This window comes from Chiloscyllium punctatum, chromosome 4 (assembly GCF_047496795.1).
Source record: "Chiloscyllium punctatum isolate Juve2018m chromosome 4, sChiPun1.3, whole genome shotgun sequence".
NCBI lineage: Eukaryota > Metazoa > Chordata > Chondrichthyes > Orectolobiformes > Hemiscylliidae > Chiloscyllium > Chiloscyllium punctatum.
Window position 1 is genome coordinate 93,741,407 of NC_092742.1, and position 14,499 is coordinate 93,755,905.

General features: G+C 41.5%; 1 protein-coding gene across 1 annotated transcript in view; it reads right to left on the minus strand.

Moving 5' to 3' along the window:
• Window positions 1-14,499, minus strand: part of dnajc17 (DnaJ (Hsp40) homolog, subfamily C, member 17) — a 165,243-nt gene that overhangs the window by 43,567 nt on the left and 107,177 nt on the right. The window lies entirely within an intron of this gene.

Here is a 14,499-nt window from a genome sequence, read left to right on the forward strand (position 1 = left end):
GAGACCACAGAATTTATTCACATTACACAGATGTACAAAAATCGAAAGAACTTGTATAATAAATACTGAGCACATTTGTGATCAGTGATTTTGAGCAAGCAAGACTCATCACCAAAGTGAAACTGTGTCAAACAGTAGCATAAAATCCAGTGAGGATGCTACTCTTTACAATAAGCAGGTTAAAAACCTTTACATTCTAGACAAAATGGAATTGAAATGGAATGCATGAAGCCATCAAAATTAATTTGCCAGAAACCCAAAATGAAGGACAAAAGCACATTCACTAAAGACAGAAGTTCAAAAGGTTCAAGACAAAAGGTGCTTTACCTCACGAGAGCGGTCAGGAAGTATTACATTGATGTTTTAGGACAATGAGAGGACTTGGGAGCTCTGAGGAAGGCAAGTTAAGATTGGGAGGCAGTGCAAGGAGTGAAATAGAAGAATGTCCATTTGGAAATCAAACCAGGTTTCTAAAGGTTTCACCAACTTAGAGCAATCATTAAGTGCCTTATAAATATCACATGTATGGATCTGACTTCTCAAGCCACTAAAGTATATAAACTTGACAACATTGAACAGACAGTCTTACAAATACAAATTCTGAGGGTACTTGCATGTTGACATCAGTTCTCACACTTGTAAAAGCTCAATCAAGGAGTATTTTTGGAACAAGTGCAGAAATAGATTTTGTTCTCCATATATTAAATAAATGTTTGAGCTGATGTCAATGTGCCTGGATCCAACAGAAGGGGTTCAAATGCCAGCATTCTCCAATTTACCTTAATAGAAACAGTCCAAACGAAATTACTGAAAGGCAATGAAAACAATACTGACCCACTCTCACTACCTAGCAGAGAACACGGAATTGTGATCAGAAATGAGTGAATCCCTCCCACCTCCACGATTTGGATGTCTAGGCATATGGAATAAAGGCAGCTGAATAGAGTTATGGCATTGTTGAGTATGATTAATAATCTGCTAATGGTAGATCAGGCAGGATTCTTACACTCCTTAGGCTCAGACATTAAAACCAACTATTGGCTCCTTCCAGGACTTTTTTTTTAACTTTGCTATTTCAGGTATAGAAGAGCATTCTGGGCTGCTAAGTCTGTGATAATGATACTCAGTTATGATAATGTGATTTAAAGAAGACACTGCATTTAGTCAGGATTCAGAATATTAACATTTCTAGAATTCAGATGTCAAATCGTTATTTATCTGTGGGTGATTACGTTCAGTGGAAACATCTTAAAAAGAAACTTTGCACTTTTATTGAATTTTTGTTTCTAGAAATAAAAAGCAATCAGAGGTGACCTTTTTTCTCTTATGGACCCGACAGCTCTTCAGTACGCAATCGGAGCAGCTTTCCACAAATGTGCTGATGTAGCAAACATTGAGAGGCTATTCAAGCACAACAGCACATCACAACAAAGTACAGTGCTGTTCTCATCCCACACATTCACATTTTCTTCAGGGGTCATTGTAAGGCAATCTGGGCCATGAAACTGCTCGATTTCATCCCTGTCCACCTCAGCATACTGGCAAGGCCAACTCCAACAAGCCTGCAGAGATCTGCTAATTTAGCATGGAGCTGAAATGAAGAGAGGGATGACCTTAGTTCAGAAAATCAGGATGTAGAAATGGACTGGGTAGAGATGAGGAATGACAAAGGCAAGAAGTCACTTGTTGGCCCCTAACAGTGACACACAATAGATGGGGCAACCAAGGAAGAAATAATGCGAGTTTCTAAAAAAAAGAAAGAGTACAGCAATTATCATGGGAGGTTTTCAAATAGATCTAAACTGCAAAAATCCAAATGATAAATGACAAAAGATGACAAATTCATAGAATATTTTTGGGCAAGTTGCTAAGAACAGCATGTTCTGGCAACAAGCAGATAGCAAGCTATGCTGCATCTGGCATTGATCAACAAGGTCAGGTTAATTGATGAATTCATAGTGAAAGTGCCCTTCAGCAATTGTGATCATTATATGATTGAATTTTACAGACAGTTTCAGAGAGAGAAGACTGGATATTAAACTAAGTATTTAAGCTTAAATAAGAGCAGCATAAGAGCATAAAAGCAGAGCTTCCTCACATGAACCTGCAATTTAGATTAATGGACAAGTTAATAGAGACATATTGGCGGACTTTTGAGGAGATATTTTGGAATGAACAGAATTTATCCAATAACAAATAAAAGTTTTAAAGGGAGGATAACTCTCTATTGTTAACTAAAAAGATTATTTAAAACTTGAGGAAAAAGCATACAATTATGCAAAAATGGGTGTCAGGTTAGATGATTGAACTGAATATGAAAAACAGTAAAGAATGGCTCAAAGGTTAAAAATAAATGAGTAAAAATTAAGAGTATGACAGAAAGCTATCTAAAAAACAAAGACAGATATTAAGAGTTTTCATAGATGTTTAATAAAGAAAAGGGTTATCAAAGTGAGACTGATAAAGAGAAGTCTGGAGAATTAAAATGGCAAATAAGATGATGACAAAACGAATTGAATAGGCATTTTGCATCTTCTTCACTTTAAACAATACATAGAACATAGAACATAGAACATAGAACAATACAGCACAGAACAGGCCCTTCGGCCCACGATGTTGTGCCGAACTTCTATCCTAGATTAAGCACCCATCCATGTACCTATCCAAATGCCGCTTAAAGGTCGCCAATGAATCTGACTCTACCACTCCCACGGGCAGCGCATTCCATGCCCCCACCACTCTCTGGGTGAAGAACCCACCCCTGACATCTCCCCTATACCTTCCACCCTTCACCTTAAATTTATGTCCCCTTGTAACACTCTGTTGTACCCGGGGAAAAAGTTTCTGACTGTCTACTCTATCTATTCCTCTGATCATCTTATAAACCTCTATCAAGTCACCCCTCATCCTTCGCCGTTCCAACGAGAAAAGGCCGAGAACTCTCAACCTATCCTCGTATGACCTACTCTCCATTCCAGGCAACATCCTGGTAAATCTTCTCTGCACCCTCTCCAAAGCTTCCACATCTTTCCTAAAGTGAGGCGACCAGAACTGCACACAGTACTCCAAATGTGGCCTAACCAAAGTCCTGTACAGCTGCAACATCACCTCACGACTCTTGAATTCAATCCCTCTGCTAATGAACGATAATACTCCATAGGCCTTCTTACAAACTCTATCCACCTGAGTGGCAACCTTCAAAGATCTATGTACATAGACCCCAAGATCCCTCTGTTCCTCCACCTGACCAAGAACCCTACCATTAACCCTGTATTCCGCATTCTTATTTGTTCTTCCAAAATGGACAACTTCACACTTGGCAGGGTTGAACTCCATCTGCCACTCCTCAGCCCAGCTCTGCATCATATCTAAGTCCCTCTGCAGCCGACAACAGCCCTCCTCACTGTCCACAACTCCACCTATCTTTGTATCATCTGCAAATTTACTGACCCACCCTTCGACTCCCTCATCTAAGTCATTAATAAAAATTACAAACAGCAGAGGGCCCAGAACTGATCCCTGCGGAACTCCACTTGTAACTGGACTCCATGCTGAATATTTACCATCTACCACCACTCTCTGACTTCGACCGGTTAGCCAGTTTTCTATCCAATTGGCCAAATTTCCCTCTATCCCATGCCTCCTGACTTTCCGCATAAGCCTACCATGGGGAACCTTATCAAATGCCTTACTAAAATCCATGTACACTACATCCACTGCTCTACCCTCATCCACATGCTTGGTCACCTCCTCGAAGAATTCAATAAGACAAGTAACATCTCAGTGATATCTCAGATGTCATAATCAGGCTACAAAAGGATGAAAATATATTTGAGTGAGTGAGCAAAGATTTGGGAAATGAAATATAATGTAGGAAAATATTAAGTTGTCCATTTTGGCAGGAACCTGTGGAAGTAGATTTAAATCTACCAGAGAAGTAGCACTTAGCAAACTGTTGGAAACAGTGGGTCATAATGTCCGCAGGTCCTGATGGTTTTCATCCTATGGACTTGAAAGAAGTGGTTAGTAACAAAGCTGGTGCATTGACTTTAACTTTTCAAAATTGACTTGATTCGGGAAAGGTGCAATTAGATTGAAAAATAGCCAAAATTAATACATTCAAAAAAAAGAGAAACCAAAAAACAGGAAAGTGTAGACCAGGTAGCTTAACATCGATCACAAGTAAAACACTAAACGTTTTTATTAAATTCAACATAATCAGTCAGAGTCAACATGATTTTGTGAAAGGGAGATGTGTTGAATCAATTTATTGGAGTTCTATTAAGTAGTAGCATATACTATCAGTGTACAATGTACTTAAACTTTAAGAAGGTGTTTGTTAAAGTGGTACATCAAAAGGTTGCAACAGAAAATAAAAGCTCATGGTATAGGCAGTAACATATGAGCAAGGGCTGAAGCTTGGAAAGCTGACAGGAAAGAGAGAGGAGGCATGCATGGACCATTTACTGGTCGGCAAGATACAATGAGTGGAAACAATGCTGGGGCCTCAATCATTTACGATGTATATAAATACTTGAAAGAAGGAGCCAAAAGATATGGCTTGCCAATGGTACAAATTGGGGTGGAAAGTAAGTTGTGAAGCAGTTGAGAGGACGTTACAAAAGAATGCAAATAACTGAGGATCTGGCAAATGGACTATAATGTGCAAAAGTACAGAATTGCCCATTTTGATAGGAAGTAATATTTCCTTTAAACTGCATGTGCAGCCGCTCTAATTTTCCATGCACAGCGATTGGTACAGGCACTCTGATCACAGCATAGACTTCTGTTTCTGGGAGTCACTGCTGTGCATGGGCTTCAGAGGCCTGAGCTTTCGCTGAGAAAATTAGCAGGAGCACTATCAGTAGCAATAAAACAAAAGCACACTTTCTCAATTGTGAGAGATTGTAGAGCTCTGGGTGTTCAAATACATGAATTGCAAAAAGGTTAGTATGCAGATACAAGTAATTAGCAAGGTTAAGACAACATTATCATTTATTGCGAGGGGAACTGAATACAAAAGGTGGCAGGTACGTAGTTATATGAGGTAATTAAGAATAAACCATATTACTGTGGGTCTAATCACATGCTGGCCACACCAGGTAAGGACAGATTTTCTGCCCAAAAGGACATTAGTGAACCAGATTAAGTTTTACAATTACTGAAACTGGTTTTATATTTATAATTAAATTCAAATTCCATTAGCCACCACAATTGAGATTTGAACTCATGCCTCTAGAGATTGAACCTGGGCTTCTAGATGAATCCATTGTAATTACTACCTGCTACCATCTATACCTATTATGGGTGTGTTGAAATTGGGGTGCATAAATAAACTGAACTGTTCTAGGGTTCACTGTGTAGCATGAGATTCCATTTAACAGCTATTACAGCAGTACTTAACTTTCCAAAATACCAGCTTATGAAAAGAAAGGGAAAACTTATGTAAGGCAGAGGTCACAATGCCCAAGATTAGCATCAGCAATTCATCTGGCATCAAACGCACCCCATTATCAGTAAGCTTATGAAAATAAGGTTTTCAAAATAAGCTTAAAAAGAATGATAAACAAACCCACAAATGAAGGCAGGCAAGGGGACGATGATCATCCAATAAGATGACTGGCTATCCCATGGCCATTGGCCAAAATGGTTCGGACACAAAGAAAGTAACCTTTCCCTAGAAATGACATTGCAATAAGTGACAGGCCCAGAGAGAGGAGTACTCAGGATAGAAGGCCCCAGGATTGGCCCACAGGGGCTAGGCCAATTCCACACTGAAAAACACACTGGGGGCCAATGAAGTTAGAGAAGCTGGAAAAGCTGCACAAGGTCTAAGAGAGTTAAGAAGTCAGATTCCATGCTGGAATATCTTTGCCGGGGCGAAGTCAAATCTTCTCTGGAGGATCTGCACAGGAACCAAGAAAAGAAGCAGAGTGGAGTTTCTCCTAAACAGCAGTTCTCAGTAAGCAGGCCTTATAGGCAGCTGTCTTCATTGAAGTCTTCACTAGGCAGATGGAAGACAGACCAGAAGGAGAGGAGGAAGACCCAAGGAAGAGCTCCCTAACAACCCGCCTAGAGAGCAGGATGCTGTCCCTACTGCTTTAACAATCTGTGTCAACAGCCTGTTTGTCCCCAGTATGTGAACAATCCCCAATTGTTACAGTTGTAAGCTGTATCGTACCTAAACTACCGCTGCTTAACAGCCTCAATAAACTACCAGAAAATTATTAACACATCCTTGACTGCTTAATTGTGATCACAAACCCCTAAACACAACTGTTACAAGCAATACTAAACTATCCCATTGTGGTGCTATCATCCCAACAAAAATAAATTTTTCAGAGACATTTTTGTCAAGCATAATTCTCTTCTCTGTAAGATTGTGTTCTGCAGCTGTTCATAACAAAAACCACCTCGGTTTCTGACATTTGACTTGTATTTCTAGTTTACTTATAGATGGGGTCAATACCACAGATGCAGAGCTTATAGCGCAGTACACTGAAAATATTACACAATTCCCACTTAAACTGTAAGAAATACCTATCAATCTGATTCAGCCCTTTCAACTCAATTTTTTGAAAAGAGCAATCTCGGATACTTATGGTGATGGTGAAGTGCTTTGATTTACAGATCTGCTGATACCAGGGATAGAAGGTTAGAATGGCAAATAGGTATGGTAATGGTTCAAAGTTTTTTTTCTATAGCATATTGGCGTTACTAAACTAAACAAAGGTTTTTGAGTAGGGTTCCTTAACCTGCTGTGAAATGATTTGATTTACAGAGAGCTAGAAGCATCTCATTAAATAATTTAAGGATCCAAAATGTTTATACAACTGGTATATATTCAACAGACCACGTTTTGGAGAGTATATTTGGTTATATTTCGATCTAAACGACACAGCACCTACTGCACGTTCTGAGGGACCTCTGAGCCTGCCACAGCACACTGAGAACCTCTACTGGTATATAAGCTGTCACTGCAGCCCACCACTCAAACCTGCAGTTTATTTTGGTCCAACCTAATAAATAACCATCTGTGTAAATGTGGATACAAAGATTGTTTCTCCCACGCATGTAACTTGCTTTCCCTTCCTCCATAAGTATCAAGGAAACAGTCATAATAGGACATGGGATCAGAGTTTCCAATGCCAACAGTGGCGAAAGTTGAGGGATCGATCACTTTAGGATCTGTCGAGACACCTTGACATATGTAATTGCTCCAGTGGACTGATCTGCACTGGCCAGACATCCCATAATGTCTCTTGCACTGATTTGTGTCAGAAACCTGGATACATGCTATTTACCTTGGATATTTAACTTGGAAGCATTACAATGTTTAATCTCTGCTGTAATTCGGTGATGCAAAGATTAACTCAACCATTCACCACACACCTAGCCTGTGACACCTCCAACCACCCCTCACCTACATATCTAGATACTCTGAATCCCACCACCCTATATTTCAATTGCAATCCACGACTCAGCCCCCCAAGCAATCAGAATACCCAGCCTAGGCACCCTCAACCTAATGGCATCCCACTGAAAACCTCTGAAAAACCACTGAAAACATTAAACACTTAGTTGAATGCAGCAGATGTTGTAAGTATGGTCTGTGGCCTTGTTCTGTTCTTCTTTACCTGTGGGTGGATGCTGAGGCATCAAGAGAAGGGCTGTTTGGGCAGATTGTAACTCCACCCTGTCAAGACCCTTCAGGATCTTGTGTGTCACTCTTCTAAACTCCAGTGTATACAGACCTAGGCTGTCCAACCCTTCATTGAAGGCAAGACAGCCATTCCAGTTATTAGTCTAATAACCCTTCGCTGAACCATTTCCGACACATTTACACCCTTCCTTAAATAAGGAGATCAATACTATACACAGTATGCCTGACGTGATTTCACCAATGCCCTGTTTAACTGTTTAATTATTTCTCTATTTTTGTATTTGATTCCTCTTGCAACAAGCAATTACATTCTATTAGCATATCTAATTACTTACTATGCCTGCATACTAACCCTTTGCAATGCATGCAGAAGGACACTAAGATCCCTCTGCATTTCAAAACACTGCAATCTCTCACCATAAATCATCTAGTTTATTCTCCCTGCCACAACTTCACATTTTTCCACATCGCTCTCCATTTGTCAGATATTTGACCAGTCACTGATCTATCTGTATCCTTTTGTAGCCTCTTTGTGACCTCTTCACAACTACTATGGGCAGCACGGTGGCACAGTGGTTAGCACTGCTGCCTCACAGCACCAGAGACCTGGGTTCATTTCCCGCCTCAGGCGACTGTGTGGAGTTTGCACATTCTCCCCGTGTCTGCGTGGGTTTCCTCCGGGTGCTCTGGTTTTCCTCCCACAGTCCAAAGATGTGCAGGTCAGGTGAATTGGCCAAATTGCCCGTAGTGTTAGGTAAGGGGTAAATGTAGGGGTATGGGTGGGTTGCGCTTTGGCGCGTTGGTGTGGACTTGTTGGGCCGAAAGGGCCTGTTTCCACACTGTAATGTAATCTGTAAATCTAATCTGTACCATCTCTGTGTCATCAGTAAATTTAGCAACTGTACCTTTGGTCCCTTAATCTGTACCACTTATAAAACTTGTTCAAAGTTGAAGCTTAAGTGCTGGCTTCTGCGGCTCACCATTTGTCCAACTCGCCAACCAGAAAAAGAACCATTTCAGCCTACTCTATTTCCTGTTAGCTAGCTAATCTTCTTTCCATGCCAATACATTGCACACTACAGAATGAATTTTTACTTTCTACAACAAACGTTGAATTGGCATCACATCAAATGTCTTCTGGAAATTCAAATGCAGTATGACCCTTTATCCACACCATGTTACTTCCTCAAAGAACGCCAATAAATTGTTTAAACACAATTTCCCTTTCACAAAACTAGGTTAACCTACTCTGACTCCCTTGAACACTTTTCTAAGTGGACCATTATAATTGCTTTAATAATAGCTTCTAACATTTTCTCTGTAACAGATATACTAACTGGCCTGTAGTTGCCTGCTTTCCTGTCCATCTCCCTTGTTTGAAGAAAGCAGTCATGTTCGCTGTTTCCCGACCCATATGGTACCTTCCCCAAATCTTACGAGATTGTGAAATTGGGTTCCAATTGTACAGTTACATGGAATATCTCTCCTAGGCATTTTTGTCGTAGTTGTCTGGTTCAAAGTCCTATTAACATTTGTTCTGCAGCTGGTGAATTGCTGTGTTACAAATTATTTAAGTGCTCACACAACACTTCAGCTGAAAAATATTTAAAATAAGCATCCCCCGACTCCTTAGCATCTTATGGAACAACAGCACAAACATTGTACTGGTTTTGCCAGACAACAGCTCACAGTAGGTTTGATGACGTATATTAAATGGAGCACAAAACTGCAAATACAAACTCCCACAGTGACTAAGCTGGTAAAACTACGCATTTAATAGACTTAAGTCAGCCCTAGCTCAGTGGGTAACTCATTGTCCTCTAGAGTCAAAAGCTCATCAACTTACGCAACTGAATACCCAAATCCATGAGGCAAACAGCAGTAGACAAGGGTCAAAGTGATCAACACACAAGCACAGGCTTTCACGATGGATGTTGTCACACGGTCTAACTGCAGAGTATTTTGCAATTAAACTGCAAACAATGGCCACGCATAACCAATTCAGAAGTGTGTAATCAGCACCAGGAATCTGGACAGATTTTCTCCTTAAATTAAGAACATCAACATCAGATCAAACTGAAGATCAAAGCTGGAATCTTCTCACTTGTGTAACTCTGCCAATATTTTGAACAAAGTCCATCATAAAGCTCACCAGTTGGAAACTTCCTCCTTTCGCTATCATCTATTGTTTCATGGATAACAGTCTTGCATCTGGATTGAAAGGCTACAGGCTCAAATCCCAAATTGGGATTGACTTGTTGTGGGATCTAGCTGTGCAAAACTAGATTGCTCGGTTTCCTACATTACAATAACGGTTACTATTCCGAAATAATTCATTGTCAGCAAATCACTTCGGGAGTTTCTGAGGGTGGGAATGGCATTGCATTAAACGGTCTTTTGACAATGAACACGATATCAGGGAGGTAAATGGCAGCCCACTGAGATTCCACACATTAAATATAATCATGAAAGGGTTTGGGTGACAGAGATTCCATGCAATGAAAGTGAACAGAGAAGGTTTGACCCAGTGAAATCACGAACAACTTGGGAATACATAAGAAGCAACCTGGACAACGACATGGAAAGTGATCTGTCTGAAGGTATATGAAGTTGTCCTCTACAAGTGCACAGCCCTTGGCTGTCCTTTGCAGGAAGGCAGGTACAATTCTGTCTCCTGTCAAAGATTAGTAACAACAAAACAGTAAGCAAAACAAGACTCTGTTTCTGAACTGGACTGTAAAAATGCTTCAGGATGCTTAATCACTTTCAGAAAAGAATTCCAAAAATAACACTGGTCCTTTAGTATTTCTGGAGATGCACACTGTGTGGCAACTCAAAGTGAATTTAAGCTGGCACACTTTCAGCCTTTTGAGAAGGGAAGCCCATTAAAGTCCTTCCTGCAGAAAAGTTACACCTTGGGACTACTGCCCCAGAAACCAATGATCCAGTACATTGTATGCTTCATTGCAGAGAAATTCTCCTTCGGAAGTTGGAATCAGCTGCACAATCTTTGTTCATAACCTCAGTTCAGTAGCTGAAAGGGAGCAGACTTGAGGAGATGGTGTTCCAATCGAACCTTTGGCTCATTTACCTTTGAGTAGACAATCAGCCAAGTGATTTTTGAGTACAACAGGATCTTGATTAGATTGGCCAATGGGCTGAAAAGTGGGAGATGGAGTTAAATTCAGATAAATGCGAGGTGCTGCATTTTGGGAAAGCGAATCTTAGCAGGACTTATACACTTAATGGTAAGGTCCTCGGGAGTGTTGCAGAACAAAGAGACTTTGGAGTGCAGGTTCATAGCTCCTTGAAAGTGGAGTCACAGGTAGATAGGATAGTGAAGGTGGCGTTTGGTGTGCTTTCCTTTATTGGTCAGAGTATTGAGTACAGGAGCTGGGAGGTCATGTTGTGGCTGTACAGGACATCGGTTAGGCCACTGTTGGAATATTGCATGCATTTCTGGTCTCCTTCTTATCGGAAGGATGTTATGAAGCTTGAAAGATGTTGCCAGGGTTGGAGGATTTGAGCTGTAGGGAGATGTTGAATAGGCTGGGGGAGGTAGCAAATAGGCTAGCAAATCCATTCTCATTACACAACTATTACATGCCTAAGGGAGAAAGTGAGGATTGCAGATGCTGGAGATCAGAGCTGAAAATGTGTTGCTGGAAAAGCGCAGCAGGTCAGGCAGCATCCAAGGAGCAGGAGAATCGACGTTTCGGGCATGAGCCCTTCTTCAGGAATCACATTTTCAGCTTTATTACATGCCTGAGTCAAGAGTGTGGTGCTGGAAAAGCACAGGTCAGGCAGCATCAGAGGAGCAGGAGAATCAACGTTTCGGGCAAAGGCCCTTCATCAGGAATGAGGTTGGGAGCCTCAGGGGTGGAGAGATAAATGGGAAGGGAGTGGGGCTGAGGGGAAGGTAGCCGAGAGTGCAATAGGTGGATGGAGATGGGGGTAAAGGTGATAGGTTGGACGAGAGGGTGGAGCGGATAGGTGGGAAGGAAGATGGACAGATGCGATGGGTCATGAGGGCAGTGCTGAGCTGGAAGGTTGGAACTGGGGTAAGGTGGGGGGAGTGGCAAGGAAAACTGGTGAAATCAACATTGATGCTGTGGGGTTGGAGGGTCCTGAGGCGGAAGATGAGGCACTCTTCCTCCAGGCGTTGGGTGGTAAGGGAGTGGCGATGGAGGTGGCCCAGGATCTCCGTGTCCTCGGCAGAGTGGGAGGGGGAGTTGACTGAATTGCAACTTACAATGCATCAAGGTCTTTCAGAGGATTAGATTGTCCATTAAGTGAAACAGCAAAGCTTTATGGGTTTGGTACATTTTGATTAGCAAATGCAAGAATATCACGGAGGCCCCAAAGACACACAGCGATGGCCAGATTCCACGTCATTCCTTGCTTAAGATTTTAAGATTCAACGTGCATTTCACGTGGCAAAAATCTCCCATGCACCAACCATTTCAGTTCACGAATTCAGCCTGTCGATTAATTGGAAGTACTGTTTGTGTCAATTTTACACTGGAAGAAAAGCTGGGTAATTCATTTATGTTGCAGCATGCATTTATCTCAGCCTGAACAGCTGTTTTGGCAACTGCTTTGCTAAACTGGAAACAACACACTCAAACCTTATCTTATACTTGCTCTTTGTCCACCTGGATGAAATTTGCTTTCTATCCCAGGACACTGAATCAATTGTAATTCCCAATTGCTACACCAGTTACTATTAGCTATCTTAGAACCGTCAATAGGATTAGAATTCTTGACCTGTATGCTTCAGATGTTCACTGCCTTGACAAACTAATCCATTAGGAAACTAAACATTTTGTTTCAAATTTCTCAAAAATGGTCTGTGGTGGTTATACTAACAATACCATGTCTGAAATATCAGTTCATCATAACCAGGTTATAAATTCACAGTGTTTACAACACTTCAAGGTGACCATCATCATAGATCAGTCACATGAACAGAGAAAACACAGCATCTCAGGTCAGGTATTATGAAACATTATAGATGTCACAGCACACCAGCTCACTTTCTTTCACTGATAGATTAGCCTAACAGCTGCAATATGACTGAAGTTTCTCTTTTACAGTTCGTAAAGAAACCTGAAACTCCAAGTGAGATTACTGCTCTGTACTCACTTACAGCTCATAACTGCCCTCTAAAGATTTTATAATGGCACTTGGGAACTATAAAAAGTGCACTGTGGGTAATGCTGGGAAAAGACTCAGTGAAGAATTGAGAACTCTACATGTAGTTACACAGTTACAGTGGAACAAAGGCTTTGAAAAACCTATCAGCCATGATTGACTGGTGGAGCAGACTTGATGGGCCAAATGGCCTAATTTCTGCTCCTATGTCTTCTGGTCTGTGGTTTGCAGGCAGGGCAAAAAGTTTTCTCCTCTGATCCTCTAGTTGATTATAAGTAGTTGGTGACATTGACATATGTGCTCAAAAGGCAACAAACTTTTAGATGCTGCACCTCAGCTTCCAGAAAACAGCCAATTTCCTATTAACCAACAGCTGACAGGCAGATGATAATGACTTGGCAAAGGTATTCACTTGGCAACAGCATGATGAGTTTTCCTGCCCCACCCATATGGGCACGGCACATCCTCCAGCTGGCTGGTCCATTCTTAATGCTCATCTGATTGGAAAAGGAAGAGGAGGGATGGCATTCCTTCCATGCGTAAACATATGTTGCAAAAAAATGAAAGACATCAGGGTAGACTATGGTTTATCACTGCTGTTTAACCCCTCAGCCATTCTTTTCATTATATTCACTTATTGACTGATTATGGCAACATTCCCATCAGGCCCACTGAGATGCATTTCCTTTTCCCACGTATTGTTTACGCTGAATCGCCCTGCCTTTAATTTTCTTACGCTCAGTTCATCATCCCATGGAGTTTTCTCTTCAGCTTTTGCCTCTGAGGAAATTATTACTTTCTCAACAACACCCAAGTCCCTCAGGCAATAACAAAATAATCTTGCTCAACCAGCTCTGTTTGTGGCCTTTGAGCCAGTAGGGTTTATGCATACGGTCCACTCACAAATGAGCATGCTCAGGGCTGATACTCCTGTGCAGCACTGACAACTCCTGGAGGCGCTGCATTTTGTATACGAATTGAAGCCTAATCAAGCACTCACAAAACATTGGGATATCTGTCTACAGTTTGCGCAATGTGCTGATCAGCATTTCTCCCTTAACCGAAACCACCAACAACAAAGTATTAGAGTCATAGTCATAGAATCAGATGTACAACATGGAAACAGACCCTTCGGTTCAAGCCATCTATACCGACCAGATATCCCAACCCAATCTAGTCCCACCGGCCAGCACCCGGCCCATATCCCTCTAAACCCTTCCTTTTAAACTGCTGCAATTGTACCAGCCTCCACCACTTCCTCTGGCAGCTGATTCCACACATGTACCACCCTCTGCATGAAAAAGTTGCTCCTTACGTCTCTTTTATATCTTTCCCCCCTCATTCTATGCCCTCTAGTTCTTGATTCCCCCACATCAGGGAAAAGACCTTGTTTATTTATCCTATTCATGCATCTCATGATTTTATAAACTTCTTTTAGGTCACCCCTCAGCCTCCAACACTCCAGGGAAACAGCCCCAGCCTATTCAACATCTCCCTATAGCTCAAATCCTCCAACCCTGGCAACGTCTTTCAAGTTTCATAACATCCTTCCGATAAGAAGGAGATCAGAAATGCATGCAATATTCCAACAGTGGCCTAACCAATATCCTGGACAGCCACAACATGACCTCCCAGCTCCTGTACTCAATACTCTGACCAATAAAGGAAAGCATACCAAACGC